The sequence below is a fragment of the Gobio gobio genome, assembly GCF_949357685.1.
Source record: "Gobio gobio genome assembly, chromosome: 9".
Lineage (NCBI taxonomy): Eukaryota > Metazoa > Chordata > Actinopteri > Cypriniformes > Gobionidae > Gobio > Gobio gobio.
This window is the reverse complement of record NC_137115.1, coordinates 34,089,232-34,104,142: the sequence shown is the minus strand read 5'-3', so window position 1 is coordinate 34,104,142 and position 14,911 is coordinate 34,089,232. Positions and strand designations below refer to the sequence as shown.

Here is a 14,911-nt window from a genome sequence, read left to right as displayed (position 1 = left end):
GCGTGAGATTCAGCAGTGTGTCATTTTGTGTAGTGTTAGTAAGGTATCTGAACCAGTGGATTCAACTAAGTTGGCACGACCTGCAGAATCGTTGTGCCTGTGAACCCGATCCTGGTGAACATGTCATCTCGCTCTAAGCATGCTCTCTATAGCTGAGTGGCGTTGACTTGGCATCAAGTGAGATAAAAGAATTCAAATGAAATAAAAAACAAACAAACAAAAACAACAACAACAAAAACAGTGGGCTTTTACCACTGACCCTGATCCGCTCTTCCAGAAACCTTCTGCTAGCTATACTGGAGAGTTTTGGACCAAGCAGCCATAGTCTGAATATATCCTTACAACAAATACATCTGGGCTTCAAAGGGCATTGACCTCCCATTAAATAAATGAGCAACATAATGTACATCCATTAGTACATTTTCAAAATGCCCATCCAGCCCATCGCTGTTTGTATTTTAATGGATTTTTGACTACTGTAGACCTTTTGCAGAAACAGTCCGTCCTGCTGAAAGAACTTGGAGTCATGTGCGTTGCTCGATGGCACAATGGTGATTGAGGACGATTGTGATGACAGAAATAACTGGCTCACATCTTCCAACCTCTGGAACAGCAGCCCTTTAACCATCAGGTCATCACCTCTCCATGTATATTTCATTTTTCTCTCCATGGCTTCTTCAGGGTTGCACAAACAGGCATAAAAGCAGAGCCGTTCTGAAGAAAACCGATGGTGCTGCCACTGCACAGCGGGAAAGTTGCGAGGTCCATCGTTCCCATGGAGGAATCGTGGTCTACGTGTCGGGTTTGCCATGGACACACATGGCGTGGGAGGTGCTTAGGTTGTGACATCTGTCACAAAAGAAGCTGTGTGTTTCTTTGGCTGCTACTTGCTTGTATCAGCAAGTACACACAGTTCATGGATCCAGCGTACTATTGGGTCTTTCTCAACACTGGCTGCATCAAGGCCTGGAGCAGTTGTCTACCCTTGGCAGCAAACACTTACTCCAGCACCTCCATCATCATCATCATCGTCGTCATCGTCATCCCCTTCCTCACTCCCCTCGGAAAAGATCTGTTGACGGAGGAAAAACACTGTTGCTTAGATAAATACACTGTAATAAAATGTGTTCACTCAACTTAGATTTACACTATGTATCTTTTGCCGCATTTGTGATCAATAATTATCTAAACTGCATGCGTCTTGCGGAAAAACATTGTAGCCGGAGCTACTTATCTCAAGTCACTCAGATACTGGGCTACTCCGCAGCAGTTGTCGTCCCGCCATGTCAAAAACAGTCTGAATATAAACACATAATAGGCGTAGCTACCGTAGTAATTCAGGATAAGACAAAAACACAGTTTAGAAGATGGATTCATGAAGTAGGCCTACTCGCTCATTATATAAATTTTAAACAAAAACAAAAAAAGTTACAAGTACCTTTAACTTATAGTTATCATTTTGCTGTGCCTTAGTTAAGTTGTATGTACTTCGAATATTAAGGATTTTCAACTTGACAAGTTTTGCTGATGCAAATAAATTGTATTGCAAATCCGACAGCCCCCACTCCATATATACATACATAAAGTCAGTACTTGATATGGGCCTAGAGAGAGCAATTACCGTCAATTTCACACAGCACATGACAGATAGATAGGGAGAAAATGTGTGCGTTTCAGGAAGATTCTATAGGGTCACCCCATCTAAAACCTGAGAAAACCCCTGGCACATCCGCAGATAAACACATTCTCTACAGAGGTGGGGTGAACAAATTTGACTACGTGTTTGAGATTCTGCACACAAACACAGAATTAATATTTAATATACTTAAATGTATATGTGTCTATAATATTCTTGCATAAGCTATAGTGTCGATTATTCCAATAAATAAGATGAATGCATATATCCTTAAAAGTATTTTCTCTCCAGTGACTACTAGCTACTCCTAATAATGTTAAACAGCATTGCACATCACTTCAAAAATCATGTTTTTGATTGTTTTCACATAGACCCATGTTACAAAACTTGCATACTTAACAAAATAAATTCAAAGGTTTGCAAAAATAATATCAACATTTCACCATGAAGCTTACCATTCTGATGATTTGTTTAAGCTTCAGAGCAGCGTCGTCCTGCAGTTGCAGAAATGGATATTCCTCCGTTATTTATACTCTTCCTAGAAACTGTTCCCACCTCATGGAACACACAAAAACAGCAGCCAATCCGGTGCAGACACATGACATTCGATATTTTCACAGAAACGAAACTTAGCTTCAGAATCATGTGATTTATCACATAACAGTTCAGATACAATTTAGAAACTGAAAGCAATTCAGATTCTAGAGTCACACCCCACCTAACCTAAGAAAACCTCTGGCACACCCTCTTATAAACACATTCTCTACAGAGGCGGGGTGAACATAAAACAACATTTACATTTAAATGTATTCATAGCAAACGCTTTTATCCAGAAAGTAATTCAACATAAAAAGTAATTCAACATAAAGAGGCAATAAAGTTTCAGACATCGTCTAGAAGCTAGAACATAGAGAGATTAAGGAAAAGTGAAAGCAGAAGATTTTATTTATTTATTCAGCATGATGCAGTTATGCTTATGATTAATCACATCTGACATAAGTTTGTGTTTATATATAGTGTATGTGTGTGTATAGATTATACTGTATATGTGTGTGTGTGTCAATATATATATATATATATATATATATATATATATATATATATATATATATATATATATATATATATATATATATATATATATAATATTATATCTGCATCCTGCTGAATAAATAAATAAAATCTTCCCCTATGCTTTCACTTTTCATATATATAATATATTTATCCCTTAAAATAATCCCATATATACCTATAGCCTACTGCATGTAAGATGTGCTATCGTTAGTAAACTCATCATAAAAAATGGGCAAATGAACATAAAACACAGCACAATGTGGATTTTTGTTGCGGATTTTGCTATTTTTATTTAGTTTTTTTTTTTACATTTTGTTCCGGGGCTATTTGTTTTATCAGCTGGGCCCCGGACCAACCGAACCAAGCAATGCAGAAACCAAAGGTTTCACACAAAAAAAACACTTCTTCACTTTTTACATTTTCTTCGCATTTTAGCATTATTCATGAGTCAGTAATGTGTTAAAGAGGTTTCTTGGTTCACTTAAGGCATTACATGCATTGGTACGATTTTTCTGGTCGGTTCTTCACTTTTTCTAGTAGACTTGAGGCTTCACGTCTTCACGTCTTCACGTAAGATGTCTTCGCAGCATCTCGGCATTGGCCTCTGCGCATCTGGACACCAGTGCAAAACAGAGGTGGAGACTGAGTTTCTCCTCTGAATGGCGCTGGGCCAGATGACCTCGCCCGTGGCAGCAAGGATTTACATGAGCTCCACCTCCTTTATGATGCTAGAACAAACAAAACCATTCAGCAACAGGAACTGCAGATGGTGTCAAATAACAATTGTGTGACAATTATATAACAATGATGCACTTGAAAGAAGTCATGAAATGTAACATTGCAAGGTTTGTTTAGGTCTAGTTCAAATTAGTAATGTCTTTTACAGTAGCTCAAAAAAAAAAAGAAATATCCAGTATACTCACACATTAGTGCGACGAGATCACTCAAGATTCCATGGCGTCTCCAACAGAGGATCCACCATAGACCTGTTAACATGATTCAGTTTCCAGGTTACACACTGACAAACCACCAAAATAATATTTGCATTACACAATCATTCAATTGTGATGATAGAAAATACTTTAGGAAAACTTCTAGGAATATATTCTTCTAAATAACAATCATAATAAGTAATAATAATAATAATTGTGAGAAATTCTCTTACCCTGCTGATCCGTCAACAGGAGGCTCTCATGAAGGACAGATTAATGTGTCTCGCCGTAATTTATACTCGTACACTGTTCCCGCCCTCAACTGATCTGAGAACAGCTGTTGTTTTCATAAGTTTCGTTTTCTCTGTTAGTTTCTTACCTTCTGTCAGCCTATCCCTCTACAGGAAGGGTTTGTTATAGCCTATTCTTGATGAATGACACAGCATTTTTGTTAATAATAATACTCCATTTGTTAATACAACATGAACTAAAATGAACTCTTCTTTGCTGAGATAACAAATTTTTTTCTGACGTCCCAGGTCGTGTATTTGTTTTATTTATTTTTATTGTGAATGTGTGTGGTGTGTTGTGTTGTATTGTATTGTTCCAGCTGGCTAACAGCCTGCTGGGAAATGTAGTTTTTCTGCCTGTTTTCCTGTGCTCCAGTGATTGGTGCCAGCTGTTCCTTATGATTGTGGAGAGGAGCCACCAAAGGAAATGGCTGTTCAGAGAAAGTCTTTCACCAGACAGTGTGCAATATTGTTTTAACAAAACCTATTGCGGCAGCCAAAGTTGATGTGCTGTAATCTTATTTCGAATTCATTGCAGAAGCAGCAGGGTGCCATTTTCTTTGCTAAACCTTTTACTCCCGTGTTGGGTTAGTAAGGAAGTCAGGGAAGAGTTTTGTAGACACAATGTACAAGGGGATGTAACTCTGACAAAATGTTTTGCATCACTTTAGGTTCAGAACACTTTTGTTTTATTATACATATTTTTTTAGAATATTAACAATGGTAGAAATCTGACTCGGAAAATGATTTAAACAGCTAATATATTAGCATGAACTAATAAAGAATACCATTCATTAATCTTAATTGATGGTCATTTCAACATTTACCACTAGATTTGTTTTAAATCAAAAGTTGTATGTGTTAACTTACAGTATAGTTAATGCTCTGAATTCATATGAATGCACAACAAAGATTACTAAATGCTGTAAACATATAGGCTAGTCATTGTTAGGTAATGCATAATGTTAACAAAAGAGGTTATTTCCTTCTCCGCTTGAGATCAGCAGGGTTTCTGTGGTGTCAGGTTTTGTTTTCTTCGGCCACAGAATAAGCAGGTTACTTTCTAATCTTTTCTGAATTATGAGCAAAGATAATGTTCATACATGACAAAATGTCATTGACATTGCATGTTTAAAACTAGAGTCAAATATCTAAAGGAAGTGTTAAGAATCATTTACATACATATGAAGAGGACACATAAAAGACAAAGGGACAAACAGAGAAATAAAGAGATAGATAATTAGAAAAAAAGGGTCAATAAATGAGAAAGCTGGTTAAACTTGATTATCAGATCCATTACAAAATAATTGTTCATATTGTTTTAAGAATCAATCACATTTTGTATTACTAGTTAACCTAAAAGATTTAAGCAGCGAGTCTACCTCAATCAAAAAATTGAGAGAGTAGGAAGTGAGCTCACACATTTCTATTTATGGATGAAACATTTGGCAAACAATTTTTTTATTTATTATATTCTTTAGATTTGTTGGAGTCAAAATAATAATATCTTTCAAATTAAAAGATTGTGTATTAATGGGGAATTTTGAACCAATTAATGTATCTGCAAATAAATGTATCAATGTTTCGTCTTCATACCACAAAATGAGCAAGTACTAAGATTATCAACATATTTGGATATTGTTGAATTAACCATTATATCTTATGCAGTATTTTAAAGTGGACTTCTTTGGTCTTATTAGGAATAAAATATTTATAGGCTAACAACCATGCTTTTCTCCAGTCGATATTGTCAATTAGGGCAGCCCAATAAGATCTCCCTCTAGGGTGAATTTGGTCTCTTTTCTGAAATTCTGTCGGATATGTTTATTATCACATTTCTTGTCATAAATGCAATGCCATCCAATAACAAAGCCGACTAGACCTGTGGGAATACACTGTAAAAAAAAATCCCTGTAAAAGTTACGGTAAAGAAACGGCAGCTGTGGTTGCAAGAACTTTACCGTAAAAAATATGGTAGCAACAATTTAGGGTTTACAGATTTAAGTTAAATTTACAGTACATAACCGTATTTCATTAACTGAAATAATGTTACATTACCAATCTATTGAAATACTAATATCTGTTAGGCACCTTTGATAATGACAACCACCAATCACAGTGGAGATGAGAGTCACATGATGAAACAAAGCTTTTAGGAAGACAATACTAATATAGAGAAATCCCTCACACAATTTAACAATAAATGTAACATAAAACCCAAATCTACAAAAAAATAAGAAGAAACAGTTATTTCAACAGAAATACATCAAATGTGAGTGTCACCCAGGGAATTCTGGGATTGTCAATTTACAGTTTTTACTGTAAATTACACAACGACTTGTTCTTTTTCACTTCCAAAAACTGTAAATTTAACGTATTCTACTGTAAAATTAGATTAAATGTAAGGTTAGATCTATTACAGTTATTCACCGTATATAGTACGGAAACTTTCTGTTAACTGTTTTAACCGTAGCATTTTTACAGTCTTTTACCGTTAAAATCACGATCATTTTTTACAGTTTAGCTTTAATCACAGTATTATATTCTTTAAAAGGAATAGGGAAGGGAAGTCATGAACAGTCATAAAGCCTTCATAGGATAAGATAACACCAGAATTGTCAAATAAAGAAAGTATATAAATTAAACCTCTTTTAAACCACTTGGGGCAAAAGAGAGATTAAGTAAAGTACACTTAAAATTATACTTGAACTATACTGAAGTATACTTAATAAAATTAACTTGAAGTATACTTCTTTTTTGTAAGGTAGTCATGGTTGTGAGCCATTAAGAATTGAATTGAGAAAGACAGAATGCTCCAATTTCACATCTTCCGAAATAATAAAAGCTAGAGATTGGCCCCATCAAGTGGGGGGGGGGGGTTGGGTATGTGGGGTGTGTGCACAAAATAGACCAATATTTTTTTCACAACATAGTTTATTTAGGGGAATTTTAATGTGTAGCTCATTAGAAAAAGATGCATTCAGGCAGACAAATGCACAGATATCCATCTGCAATCATGACATTCTGAAGAACATCACTGTAAAATCTAAACAGATCAATTTCTAGCGATCCCCTTGCCACATAACCAAGACTCTAATTATGGCTCAATAGGATGTGAAGGGCCTCAGATGTTGTATCACATCTGTTGGTCTTCATATCGGGCTAGACCTAAAGGTCCTTTGTTTCGGACCATGTTCTGTATGAGATTTCTCATTACAGGTAGGTTACATATGTTGTGTAACTTTTGTTCAACATCACTGCAATAACACCTGTGCGTGAGATTCAGCAGTGTGTCATTTTGTGTAGTGTTAGTAAGGTATCTGAACCAGTGGATTCAACTAAGTCGGCACGACCTGCAGAATCGTTGTGCCTGTGAACCCGATCCTGGTGAACATGTCATCTCGCTCTAAGCATGCTCTCTATAGCTGAGTGGCGTTGACTTGGCATCAAGTGAGATAAAAGAATTCAAATGAAATAAAAAGCAAACAAACAAAAACCACAACAACAAAAACAGTGGGCTTTTACCACTGACCCTGATCCGCTCTTCCAGAAACCTTCTGCTAGCTATACTGGAGAGTTTTGGACCAAGCAGCCATAGTCTGAATATATCCTTACAACAAATACATCTGGGCTTCAAAGGGCATTGACCTCCCATTAAATAAATGAGCAACATAATGTACATCCATTAGTACAATTTCAAAATGCCCATCCAGCCCATCGCTGTTTGTATTTTAATGGATTTTTGACTACTGTAGACCTTTTGCAGAAACAGTCCGTCCTGCTGAAAGAACTTGGAGTCATGTGCGTTGCTCGATGGCACAATGGTGATTGAGGACGATTGTGATGACAGAAATAACTGGCTCACATCTTCCAACCTCTGGAACAGCAGCCCTTTAACCATCAGGTCATCTCCTCTCCATGTATATTTCATTTTTCTCTCCATGGTTTCTTCAGGGTTGCACAAACAGACATAAAAGCAGAGCCGTTCTGAAGAAAACCGATGGTGCTGCCACTGCACAGCGGGAAAGTTGCGAGGTCCATCGTTCCCATGGAGGAATCGTGGTCTACGTGTCGGGTTTGCCATGGACACACATGGCGTGGGAGGTGCTTAGGTTGTGACATTTGTCACAAAAGAAGCTGTGTGTTTCTTTGGCTGCTACTTGCTTGTATCAGCAAGTACACACAGTTCATGGATCCAGCGTACTATTGGGTCTTTCTCAACACTGGCTGCATCAAGGCCTGGAGCAGTTGTCTACCCTTGGGAGCAAACACTTACTCCAGCACCTCCATCATCATCATCATCATCATCATCATCGTCGTCATCGTCATCCCCTTCCTCACTCCCCTCAGAAAAGATCTGTTGACGGAGGAAAAACACTGTTGATAAAAACACTGTAATAAAATGTGTTCACTCAACTTAAATTTACACTATGTATCTTTTGGCGCATTAGTGATTAATAATTATCTAAACTGCATGCGTCTTGCGGAAAAACATTGTAGCCGGAGCTACTTATCTCAAGTCACTCAGATACTGGGCTACTCCGCAGCAGTTGACGTCCCGCCATGTCAAAAACAGTCTGAATATAAACACATGATAGGCGTAGCTACCGTAGTAATTCAGGATAAGACAAAAACACAGTTTGGAAGATGGATTCATGAAGTACTCGCTCATTATATAAATTTTAAACAAACAAAAAAAAAAGTTACATGTACCTTTAACTTATAGTTATCATTTTGCTGTGCCTTAGTTAAGTTGTATGTACTTCGAATATTAAGGATTTTCAACTTGACAAGTTTTGTTGATGCAAATAAATTGTATTGCCAAATCCGACAGCCCCCACTCCATATATACACATACATAAAGTCAGTACTTGATATGGGCCTAGAGAGAGCAAGTACCGTCAATTTCACACAGCACATGACAGATAGATAGGGAGAAAATGTGTGCGTTTCAGGAAGATTCTATAGGGTCACCCCATCTAAAACCTGAGAAAACCCCTGGCACATCCGCAGATAAACACATTCTCTACAGAGGTGGGGTGAACAAATTTGACTACGTGTTTGAGATTCTGCACACAAACACAGAATTAATATTTAATATACTTAAATGTATATGTATCTATAATATTCTTGCATAAGCTATAGTGTCGATTATTCCAATTAAAAAGATGAATATATCCTTAAAAGTATTTTCTCTCCAGTGACTACTAGCATTGCACATCACTTCAAAAATCATGTATTTGATTGTTTTCACATAGACCCATGTTACAACACTTGCATAGGCCTACTTAACAATATAAATTCAAAGGTTTGCAAAAATAATATCAACATTTCACCATGAAGCTTACCATTCTGATGATTTGTTTAAGCTTCAGAGCAGCGTCGTCCTGCAGTTGCAGAAATGGATATTCCTTCCGTTATTTATACTCTTCCTAGAAACTGTTCCCACCTCATGGAACACATAAAAACAGCAGCCAATCCGGTGCAGACACATGACATTCGATATTTTCACAGAAACGAAACTTAGCTTCAAGGGTTAGTTCACCCAAAAATGAAAATTCTGTCATTAATTACTCACCCTTATGTCGTTCGAGACCCGTAAGACCTCCGTTCATATTCGGAACACAAATGAAGATATTATTGTTGAAAGCTGATGGCTGAGAAAGGCTTCAGATAGGCCTCCATTGGCATTCAGTACACTTATACTCCCAAGACCGATAAAAGGCACTTAAAATGTCGTTACAAAGTCCATCTCACCACAGTGACTCTACAATAATCTTACGATGCGACGACAATAGTTTTTGTGCGCAAAAAAAAATCAAAATAACACCTTTATCCAGCTTGTTATTGCCTTCCGTGTGTGCCTCCACGACGCATGCGCGAGAATATGACGTAGCGCCGGGGTTTCGGGAATCCATGAAATGCACACTCTAACCCCATTTTGAGCACTACGCCGAGACCTAAAGCACGATCAATGTAGAATCCAACAGCTGAGATATGCGCATCTTCCTCTGATTGTAAACAAATCACTTCTGGGTCATCTGTCCGAACGCCGGATCTGCGTCATATTCTCGCGCATGCGTCGTGGAGGCACACACGGAAGGCAGTAACAAGTTGGAAAAAGGTGTTATTTAGATTTTTTTTGCGCACAAAAACTATTGTCGTCGCATCGTAAGATTATTGTAGAGTCACTGTGGTGAGATGGACTTTGTAACAATGTTTTGAGTGCCTTTTATCCGTCTTGGCAGTATAAGTGTACTGAATGCCAATGGAGGCCTATCTGAAGCCTTTCTCAGCCATCAGCTTTCAACAATAATATCTTCATTTGTGTTCCGAATATGAACGGAGGTCTTACGGGTCTCGAACGACGTGAGGGTGAGTAATTAATGACAGAATTTTCATTTTTGGGTGAACTAACCCTTTCAGAATCATGTGATTTATCACATAACAGTTCAGATACAATTTAGAATTCAGATTCTAGAGTCACACCCCACCTAACCTAAGAAAACCTCTGCCACACCCTCTTATAAACACATTCTCTACAGAGGCGGGGTGAACATAAAACAACATTTACATTTTACATGTATTCATAGCAAACGCTTTTATCCAGGAAGTAATTCAACATAACAAGTAATTCAACATAAAGAGGCAATAAAGTTTCAGACATCGTCTAAGATAGAACAGAGATTAAGGAAAAGTGAAAGCAGAAGATTTTATTTATTTATTCTGCAGGATGCAGTTATGCTTATGATTAATCACATCTGACATAAGTTTGTGTTTATATATAGTGTATGTGTGTATATATTATATATATGTGTGTGTGTGTGTGTGTGTGTGTCAATAAATATAAAAATTATATTTATATATATTATATTATATTCTGCATCCTGCTGAATAAATAAATAAAATCTTCCCCTATGCTTTCACTTTTCATATATATATAGTATATTAATCCCTAAAAATAATCCCATATATACCTATGCTGCATGTAAGATGTGATATCGTTAGTAAACTCATCATAAAAAATGGGCAAATGAACAAAAAACACAGCACAATGTGGATTTTTGTTGCGGATTTTGCTATTTTTATTTAGTTTTTTTACATTTTGTTCCGGGGCTATTTGTTTTATCAGCTGGGCCCCGGACCAACCGAACCAAGCAATGCAGAAACCAAAGGTTTCACACAAAAAAACACTTCTTCACTTTTTACATTTTCTTCACAGTTTAGCATTATTCAAGAGTCAGTAATGTGTTAAAGAGGTTTCTTGGTTCACTTAAGGCATTACATGCATTGGTACGATTTTTCTGGTTGGTTCTTCACTTTTTCTAGTAGACTTGAGGCTTCACGTAAGATGTCAGGCTTCACGTGAGATGTCATGCTTCGCAGCATCTCGGCATTGGCCTCTGCGCATCTGGACACCAGTGCAAAACAGAGGTGGAGACTGAGTTTCTCCTCTGAATGGCGCTGGGCCAGATGACCTCGCCCGTGGCAGCAAGGATTTACATGAGCTCCACCTCCTTTATGATGCTAGAACAAACAAAACCATTCAGCAACAGGAACTGCAGATGGTGTCAAATAACAATTGTGTGACAATTATATAACAATGATGCACAATGAAACCATTGCAAGGTTTGTTTATGTTTAGTTCAAATTAGTAATGTTTTTTACAGTAGCTCAAAAAAGAGAAATTTCCAGTATACTCACACATTAGTGCGACGAGATCACTCAAGATTCCATGGCGTCTCCAACAGAGGATCCACCATAGACCTGTTAACATGATTCAGTTTCCATGTTACACACTGACAAACCACCAAAATAATATTTTCATTACAAAATCATTCAATTGTGCTAGAAAACACAGGAAAACTTCTATGGAATATATTCTTCTAAATAACAATCATAATAAGTAATAATAATAATTGTGAGAAATTCTCTTACCCTGCTGATCCGTCAACAGGAGGCTCTCATGAAGGACAGATTAATGTGTCTCGCCGTAATTTATACTCGTACACTGTTCCCGCCCTCAACTGATCTGAGAACAGCTGTTGTTTTCATAAGTTTCGTTTTCTCTGTAAGTTTCTTACCTTCTGTCAGCCTATCCCTCTACAGGAAGGGTTTGTTATAGCCTATTCTTGATGAATGACACAGCATTTTTGTTAATAATAATACTCCATTTGTTAATACAACATGCACTAAAATGAAAATTTTTCTGTCGTCCAGGTCGTGCAAGCTAACAGCCTGCTGGGAAATGTAGTTTTTCTGCCTGTTTTCCTGTGCTCCAGTGATTGGTGCCAGCTGTTCCTTATGATTGTGGAGAGGAGCCACCAAAGGAAATGGCTGTTCAGAGAAAGTCTTTCACCAGACAGTGTGCAATATTGTTTTAACAAAACCTGTTGCGGCAGCCAAAGTTGATGTGTTGTAATCTTATTTCGAATTCATTGCAGAAGCAGCAGGGTGCCATTTTCTTTGCTAAACCTTTTACTGCCGTGTTGGGTTAGTAAGGACGTCAGGGAAGAGTTTTGTTGTGTATTTGATTTTCTTTTTAATTGAAATTATTGTTACTATTGTTAAAAAAATGTCATGATTCACCTGTAAAAATACCTTGTAAATAAACTTTGTAAAGAAGTATTTCATGAGTGTTGGAGCAGCCTCTTACATTCTTGCTCTTTTGTTCTTGTTGGTATATATTTCTGATATGCTATTCCCCTACCGCCTCTAGACACAAGGGGATGTAACTCTGACTATATGCTTTACATCACTTTAGGTTCAGAACACTTTTGTTTTATTATAAATATTTTTTGAGAATATTAACAATGGTAGAAATCTGACTCGGAAAATGATTTAAACAGCTAATATATTAGCATGAACTAATAAAGAACAGGCCCTACCATTAATCTTAATTGATGGTCATTTCAACATTTACCACTAGATTTGTTTTAAATCAAAAGTTGTATGTGTTAACTTACAGTATAGTTAATGCTCTGAATTCATATGAATGCACAACAAAGATTACTAAATGCTGTAAAAATATAGGCTAATCATTGTTAGGTAATGCATAATGTTAACAAAAGAGGTTATTTCCTTCTCCGCTTGAGATCAGCAGGGTTTCTGTGGTGTCAGGTTTTTTTTTCTTCGGCCACAGAATAAGCAGGTTACTTTCTAATCTTTTCTGAATTATGAGCAAAGATAATGTTCATACATGATAAAATGTCATTGACATTGCATGTTTAAAACTAGATTAGAATAAGCATTATTTTAAAGTGACAGTCATGACATGAGGGTGAGAAATTTACATTTTCCCTTCAGAATCCCTTTAACCCTGTTATTCTTAAAAACAGCTTCATTACTCTAATAAAATAAAACACAGATATTCATTTCAGTTCAGCAGGTTTTTCTATTTTTATTGATTTTTTTTTTTTTTTTTTGGTAAGAATTTGCAATCAGCCTTTATACAAAAAAAAAAAAGGTTGTTTTACTGCAGGCCATCCCCATAACCTGCTAACCAAGCAACAGACAACCAGAAGCCGACCAAAGGAAAAGGGTTAGGGGAAGTTGTCGGCTTTTTGATAGTTTTCGGTTGCTTCTAGTTTCTGATGCTTCGTCAGCAGGTCATTTGGACCTGGCGCTGCCCACTCCAGGTCCACTGGACCCCAGCCAGGCATCCAGTGTTGCCAGAGAATGCACTAGAACGCAGGGCAGTGGACCCGAGTGCCGAATCCCTTGGCAGATTGGTTCTCCTCCTCTCCTCCTTAAAATCTAAACATGAAATGACAACATTACTACATCTAAAACTTCAGACTGATCTCAGTAAAAAAATTAATTTGGAGTGAAAGCTACTCACAAAAATCAAAACGCAAGCATCGGCGCAATGCCAAAGAGATCCTTAGGCAGCGTGACGTCTCGACTCATTTGCAGTCATCTGGTGGCAGCTAAAATTGAAAGGAGATGAAGAAATAACATTAATACCATTGATTATTAACTAAATCAAAAGCCAATTCTACATACATTATATATAATATATATATATACATATATAATCCACTAGATAAGTACATGCATATAATCACAAATGATCAATAACTTGCCTATCAACCAGGAAGTATTTTTTTTTTTTTATCTGTTAATCAGATGAGTTTCGGTTCTTTTCAGACTACAATATATATTCTTAGTTAAATCTTAGAGACTTAAATAGAACTTTTTCAATGGATTGTGATTTTATTTGACAAACGGGTGGAGATTTTTTTCATTACATTACACAAGGGTAACTCCCTTATTTTGTAGTCGGTAAAGAGGTCACAGAAAAAAAAGACAAATTATTAAAACATGATGCAATTATTACTGCTGTACGTTTTAAAAAGCTAAAAATAGCCATGATCACTTACCAGACTGCACACTAGATCACAGCATACAAGTAGACCATCTCCGCTCCATCTCAGACAAGAGAGTCTGCAGGATAAAAAGGACTGATCTCTGCTTCCTCTCGCTTAAATACCCTACAGCATTTCCTTAATAAACTCCTCCCTCTCCTTACCAATCTCAGTTTCTCAGTAAATAGAAAACAACACTGCTGACAGTTTTTTTATTTTTTATTATTGTAATATTTAATTTCACATATGTGTTTACATTTTATAGATTTAGGAGACTAACTCAGTATATAATTAAGTTCCAGATTTTATTATAATATGTTTTTTATGTATAATTTGTCTTTAAAAAAGGTTAAATTTTATTTTAAGGTGTCTGTGTTTATACATTTAAGTGTAATTATACATTTAAATTTAAGTTTACCTCTTTATTAGTCCCGCAAGGGGCAATTATAGTAGGGCAAGAAAACAACACATAACTTATTTCAGACATAAACATAACATATATAGCCAAATTAAAACACATAAACCAATAATTAAAACAGTTGCATATTACATATTACAGCATGCTTCAAATTGAATCACTAATAAAGACCTGTAAATAATAAAAAGCACATT

At 36.5% G+C, this 14,911-nt stretch overlaps 3 long non-coding RNA genes across 3 annotated transcripts; all 3 read right to left on the bottom strand.

Annotated features, from left to right (window-relative positions):
* Positions 1–2,974: 2,974 nt before the first annotated feature.
* On the bottom strand, positions 2,975–3,966 carry LOC307131473. Its single transcript, XR_013817175.1, has 3 exons — positions 3,876–3,966; positions 3,634–3,696; positions 2,975–3,438 (listed from the first exon to the last, which is right to left on the bottom strand). It is a non-coding gene; the product is annotated as an uncharacterized lncRNA (long non-coding RNA).
* A 7,025-nt stretch (positions 3,967–10,991) lies between these two features.
* On the bottom strand, positions 10,992–11,961 carry LOC307131518. Its single transcript, XR_013817180.1, has 3 exons — positions 11,871–11,961; positions 11,637–11,699; positions 10,992–11,459 (listed from the first exon to the last, which is right to left on the bottom strand). It is a non-coding gene; the product is annotated as an uncharacterized lncRNA (long non-coding RNA).
* Positions 11,962–13,306: 1,345 nt separating this feature from the next.
* On the bottom strand, positions 13,307–14,418 carry LOC307131542. The gene is made up of 3 exons (XR_013817182.1): positions 14,315–14,418; positions 13,774–13,861; positions 13,307–13,688 (listed from the first exon to the last, which is right to left on the bottom strand). It is a non-coding gene; the product is annotated as an uncharacterized lncRNA (long non-coding RNA).
* Between the last annotated feature and the right edge of the window lie 493 nt (positions 14,419–14,911).